The sequence below is a fragment of the Lampris incognitus genome, unplaced genomic scaffold (assembly GCF_029633865.1).
Source record: "Lampris incognitus isolate fLamInc1 unplaced genomic scaffold, fLamInc1.hap2 scaffold_112, whole genome shotgun sequence".
Classification (NCBI taxonomy): domain Eukaryota; kingdom Metazoa; phylum Chordata; class Actinopteri; order Lampriformes; family Lampridae; genus Lampris; species Lampris incognitus.
Window position 1 is genome coordinate 213,225 of NW_026611090.1, and position 6,490 is coordinate 219,714.

At 41.7% G+C, this 6,490-nt stretch overlaps 2 non-coding genes across 2 annotated transcripts; both read left to right on the plus strand.

Annotated features, from left to right (window-relative positions):
• Positions 1-1,455: 1,455 nt before the first annotated feature.
• Positions 1,456-1,667, plus strand: LOC130132107 (small nucleolar RNA U3). Its single transcript, XR_008812507.1, has one exon. It is a non-coding gene; the product is annotated as a small nucleolar RNA U3 (small nucleolar RNA).
• A 3,929-nt stretch (positions 1,668-5,596) lies between these two features.
• LOC130132102 (small nucleolar RNA U3) lies at positions 5,597-5,805 on the plus strand. The gene has a single exon (XR_008812504.1). It is a non-coding gene; the product is annotated as a small nucleolar RNA U3 (small nucleolar RNA).
• The last annotated feature ends 685 nt before the right edge of the window (positions 5,806-6,490 follow it).

A 6,490-nucleotide genomic window follows, 5' to 3' on the forward strand; every position in this document is an offset into this window, starting at 1 on the left:
AGAGCCGTCCATTAATTTTACCCAAGACTTTCACTCTGAGAAGCTTGATACTTTCCATCAGAAATGCCATTGCCTTGGTTAGCTTGGCTACTGTGAAGAGTTAGTCTCTGTTGCTGTGCGATTGTCTGCTTGAGCTGATAAAACCCTTACACTAAGCGAAACATATAAAAAGAGCCGTCCATTAATTCTATCCAAGACTTTCACTCCGAGAAGCTTGGTACTTTCCATCAGAAATGCCATTGCCGTGGTTAGCTTGGCTACTGCGAAGAGGTCGTCTCTGTTGCTGTGGTATTCTCTGTGCGATTGTCTGCCTGAGCTGATAAAACCCTTACGCTAAGCGAAACATAGAAAGAGCCGTCCCTTAATTTCATCCGAGACTTTCACTCCGAGAAGCTTGGTACTTTCCATCAGAAATGCCATTGCCATGGTCAGCTGGCTACTGCGAAGAGTTCGTCTCTGTTGCTGTGGTATTCTCTGTGCGATTGTCTGCCTGAGCTGATAAAACCATTACACTTAGCGAATCATAGAAAGATCCATCCATTAATTTTATCCAAGACTTTCACTCCAAGAAGCTTGGTACTTTCCATCAGAAATGTCATTGCCGTGGTTAGCTTGGCTACTGCGAAGAGTTCGTCTCTGTTGCTGTGGAATTCTCTGTGCGATTGTCTGCTTGAGCTGATAAATCCCTTACGCTAAGCGTAACATAGAAAGAGCCGTCCATTAATTTTACCCAAGACTTTCACTCTGAGAAGCTTGGTACTTTCCATCAGAAATGCCATTGCCGTGGTTAGCTTGGCTACTGTGAAGAGTTGGTCTCTGTTGCTGTGCGATTGTCTGCCTGAGCTGATAAAACCCTTACACTAAGCGAAACATATAAAAAGAGCCGTCCATTAATTCTATCCAAGACTTTCACTCCGAGAAGCTTGGTACTTTCCATCAGAAATGCCATTGCCGTGTTTAGCTTGGCTACTGCAAAGAGTTAGTCTCTGTTGCTGTGGTATTCTCTGTGCGATTGTCTGCCTGAGCTGATAAAACCCTTACACTAAGCGAAACATAGAAAGAGCGGTCCATTAATTCTATCCAAGACTTTCACTCCGAGAAGCTTGGAACTTTCCATCAGAAATGCTATTGCCGTGGTTAGCTTGGCTACTGCAAAGAGTTATTCTCTGTTGTATTTTTTTTTGTGGGATTGTCTGCCTGAGCAGATAATCCCTAACCCAAACCTTATCTCAAGTGAAACATGTAGAAAGCTCTTTGTTCATTTTATGCAAAACTTTTACTCTGAAAAGCTCAGTACTTTCCATCAGAAATACCATTGCCGTGGTTAGCTTGGCTGCTGTGACGAGTTGGTGTCTTGCTGTGGTATTCTCTGTAGGATTGTGTGCCAGAGCAGATGAAACCCTTGCCCCAAACCTAATTGAAAGATATGGAGCCATCCGTTATGTTCAGCCAAACCTAATCCTACTTTCGGGGTTAAGTTCTTTAGTTTTATCGTGAGAAATGTTTTTCTAAAGTGAGCCCTGCCACCCACGATGATGAGCTGGGGTGCATCTTCCTGAGCGCTAAGCGGGTACAGAGAAGTGGTTTAATCACAAGCTCTGTGCTTTAGATGATGTTTAATGTTCCTTTCATGGGAGCATCAAGAGAAGGGGCATGTTCTGAGTGGTAAAAAGGACAAAAGTGCAGAATTTCATCAATTTGATCTAACCCTAAACCTTAGTTTTAACTCTTAACACATTAAATTGCAATTGCAGAAAAGTTCAATTTAAAAAAAAAAAACAAACAAACAAAAAACACTTGTATTGTTTCAAACCCCACCAACAACTTTTCAAGTTTAAAACGGGATAAAGTAATCAAGATATAAGACAATGGGAGATCAGTTGTAACGAATAAACACCCAAATTGCCCCTAGACTTAACCAATCAAACTCTATCCCTAACCCTAATCCTTGGGGTATTTCTAATCCAGCACTTGGGCATTGGCGGAGGTGCTCAGTTGACATGTGTTGGCTCTGGCATTCAACCCTAACCGTAAAGTTAACCTAGTATTTTCAATCTGAAATGCCCTTGCCGTGGTTAGCTTGGCTACTGCGAAGAGTTGGTCTCTGTTGCTGTGGTATTCTCTGTGCGATTGACTGCCTGAGCTGATAAAACCCTAACGCTAAGCGAAACATGTAGAAAAAGTCGTCCATTAATTTTATCCAAAACTTTCACTCCGAGAAGCTTGGTACATTCCATCAGAAATGCCATTGCCGTGGTAAGCTTGGCTACTGCGAAGAGTTGGTCTCTGTTGCTGTGGTATTCTCTGTGCGATTGTCTGCCTGAGCTGATAAAACCCTTATACTAACTGAAATATTTTGAAAGAGCCGTTCAGTATTTTTATTCAAAATTTTTACGAGTACCTCTATTTTCCATCATAAATGCCATTGCCGTGGTTAGTTTGGCTACAATTAAGAGTTGGTCTCTGTTGCTATGGTATTCTCTGTGCGATTATCTGCTAAAACAGGTAACACACTTACCCTAACCCAACCAAAACATGTAGGAAGAGCCATCCGTTAATTTTGTCCAAAACTTTCACTCCAAGATGCTCGGTTTTTCCTTCAAAAATGCCATTGCCATGGTTACCTTGGCTACCACGAAGAGTTAGTCTCTGTCGCTGTTGTGTTTCTGAGGGATTGTCCGCCTAAACGGATAAAACCCTTACTCTAAGCGAAACATTTAGAAAGCACTCTGTTAATTTCATCCAAAATTTTCAGTCCGAGAAGCCTGGTTCTTTCCTTCAGAAATGCCATTGCCGTGGGTAGCTTCGCTACTGCGAAGAGTTAGTCTCTGTTGCTGTGGTATTCTCTGTTCGATTGTCTGCCTGAGCAGATAATGCCCTTACAACTTAACAAAATATATAGAAAAAGCCGTCCAGTAATTTTATCATAACTTTTACTATGAGTAGCTTGGTACTTTTCATCAGAAATTCCATTTTCGTAGTTAGCTTGGCTACAATGAAGGGTTAGTCTCTGTTGCTGTTGTATTTCTGCGATTGTCTGCTTAAACAGGTAACACACTTACCCTAACCCAACCAAAGCATGTAGGAAGAGCTGTCCGTTAATTTTATCCAAAAACATTCACTCCAAGAAGCTCGGTTCTTTGCTTCAGAAATTCCATTGCCGTGGTTAGCTTGGCTACCACGAAGAGTTGGTCTCTGTTGCTTTTGTATTTCTGAGGGATTGTCCGCCTAAACGGATAAAACCCTTAGACCAAGCGAAATATGTAGAAAAGCCAGGCATTAATTTTACCCTAATCTTTCCCTCCAAGAAGCTTGGTACTTTCCATCAGAAATGCCATTGCCGTGGTTAGCTTGGCTACCACGAAGAGTTAGTCTCTGTTGCTGTTGTATGTCTGCGATTGTTTGCTTAAACGGGTAACGCACTTACCCTAACCCAACCAAAACATGTAGGAAGAGCCGTCCGTTAATTTTATCCAAAACATTCACTCCAAGAAGCTCGGTTCTTTGCTTCAGAAATTCCATTGCCGTGGTTAGCTTGGCTACCACAAAGAGTTGGTCTCTGTTTCTGTTGTATTTCTGAGGGATTGTCTGCCTCAATGGATAAAACCCTTAGACAAAGGGAAATATGTAGAAAAGCCGTGCATTAATTTTACCCAAATCTTTCCCTCCAAGAAGCTCGGTACTTTCCATCAAAAATGCCATGGACGTAATTAGCTTGGCTACCACGAAGAGTTATTCTCTGTTGCTGTTGTATTTCTGTGGGATTGTCCGCCTGAACAGATAAAACCCTTATCTTAAGCGAAATTTGTAGCCAGCGGCGTCCAGTAATGTTATCCAAAACATTCACACCGAGAAGCTTGGTACTTTCCATCAGGAATGCCATTGCCGTAGTTAGCTTGGCTACTACGAAGAGTTAGTCTCTGTTGCTGTGGTGTTCTCTGTGCGATTGACTGCCTGAGCTGATAAAACGCTAAGCGAAACATGTAGGAAGAGCCGTCCATTCATTTTACCCAAAATTTTCACTCCGAGAAGCTTGGTACTTTCCATCAGTACTGCCATTGCCGTAGTTAGCTTGGCTACTACGAAGAGTTACTGTTGCTGTGGTGTACTCTGTGTGATTGTCTGCCTGAGCTGATAAAACCCTTACACTAAGCGAAATATAAAGAGCTGTCCAGTAATTTTATGCCAAACTTTCACTCCGAGAAGCTTGGTACTTTCCATCAGAAATGCCATTGCCGTGGTTAGCTTGGCTACTGCGAAGAGTTGGTCTCTGTTGCTGTGGTATTCTCTGTGCGATTGACTGCCTGAGCTGATAAAACCCTTACACTAAGCGAAACATATAGAAAGAAACGTCCATTAATTTTATCCAATACTTTCACTCCGAGAAGCTTGGTACTTTCCATCAGAAATGCCATTGCTGTAGTTAGCTTGGCTACTATGAAGAGTTAGTCTCTGTCGCTGTGGGATTGTCCGCCTGAGCAGGTAAAACTCTTACCCCAACCCAACTGAAACATGTAGAAAGAACCATCCGTTTATTTTACCCATAACTATTGCTGCGACAAGCTCGCTGCTGTCCATCAGAAATGCCATTGCTATGGTTGGCTTGGCTACCACCAAGACTGTCTATTGGTGTGGTATTTCTATGGGATTATTTGGCTGAGCAGATAAAACCCTTACTCTTAAGTAAAATATGTAGAAAGAGTCATCTGTTAATTTCATCTGGAACTATCACTCCGAGAAGATCGGTACTTTCCATCAGAAATGACTTTGCTGTGGTTAGTTTGGCTACTATGAAGAGTTAGTCTCTGCTGCCGTGGTATTTTCTGTGGGATTGTCTGCCTGAGCAGATAAAACCGTAACTCTACTCTAACCTAAAGATGTGGAACTACCCAACCCTTAATTTTATCCAAAGATTTTATTCCGAGCAGCTCGGTACATTCCATCTGAAATGCCATTACTGTGGTTAGCTTGTCTATCGAAGTTATTCTCTGCTGCATTGGTATTCTCTAAGATTTTCTGCCTTAGCAGCTAAAACTCTATCCCAATCGAAACATCTAGAAAGAGCAATCCGTTAATTTTATCTGAAACTATCAGTCCATGTTCAGAAATGCTACTGCGAAGAGGTAGTTGATGTTGTATTGTTTGCCTGAGCAGACAAAACTCTTAGCCTAACTCATCCCTAAACGAAAGATGTAGAAAGAGCAATCTGTTAATTTTATCCAAACCTTTCAGTTGGAAAAGCTCAGCATTTTCCATCAGAAATGATTTTGTCATGGATAGCTTGGCTACTGCTAAGAGTTATTCTCTGTTGTGGTATTTTTTTTGTGGGATTGTCTGACTGAGCAGATAAGCCCTAACCCAAACCTTATCTCAAGTGAAACATGTAGAAAGCTCTTTGTTCATTTTATGCAAAACTTTTACTCTGAAAAGCTCAGTACTTTCCATCAGAAATACCATTGCCGTGGTTAGCTTGGCTACTGCGACGAGTTGGTGTCTTGCTGTGGTATTCTCTGTAGGATTGTGTGCCAGAGCAGATGAAACCCTTGCCCCAACCCTAATGGAAAAACATAGAGCCATCCGTTATGTTTAGCCAAACCTAATCCTACTTTCGGGGTTAAGTTTTTTAGTTTTATCGTGAGAAATGTTTTTCTAAAGTGAGTCCCGCCACCCACGACGATGAGCTGGGGTGCTTCTTCCTGAGCACTAAGCGGGTACAGAGAAGTGGTTTAATCACAAGCTCTGTGCTTTAGATGTTCAATGTTTCTTTCATGGGAGCATCAAGAGAAGGGGCATGTTCTGAGTGGTAAAAAGGGAAAAAAGTGCAGAAATTCATCAATTTGATCTAAAGCTAACCCTAAACCTTAGTCTTAACTCTTAAAACATTAAATTGCAATTGCAGAAAAGTTCAATTTAAAAAAAAAAAATACAAAACAAACAAAAAACACTTGTATTGTTTCAAACCCCACCAACACTTTTCAAGTTTAAAACGGGACAAAGTAATCAAGATATAAGACTATGGGAGATCAGTTGTAACGACTAAACACCCAAATTGCCCCTAGACTTAACCAATCAAACTCTATCCCTAACCCTAATCCTTGGGGTATTTCTAATCCAGCACTTGGGCATTGGCGGAGGTGCTCAGTTGACATGTGTTGGCTCTGGCATTCAACCCTAACCATAAAGTTAACCTAGTATTTTCAATCTGAAATGCCCTTGCCGTGGTTAGCTTGGCTACTGCGAAGAGTTGGTCTCTGTTGCTGTGGTATTCTCTGTGCGATTGACTGCCTGAGCTGATAAAACCCTTACACTAAGCGAAACATATAGAAAGAGCCGTCCATAAATTTTATCCAAGACTTTCACTCCGAGAAACTTGGTACTTTCCATCAGAAATGCCATTGCTGTGGTTAGCTTGGCTGCTGCGAAGAGTCAGTCTCTGTTGCTGTGGTATTCTCTGTGCGATTGTCTGCCTGAGCTGATAAAACTCTTAAAC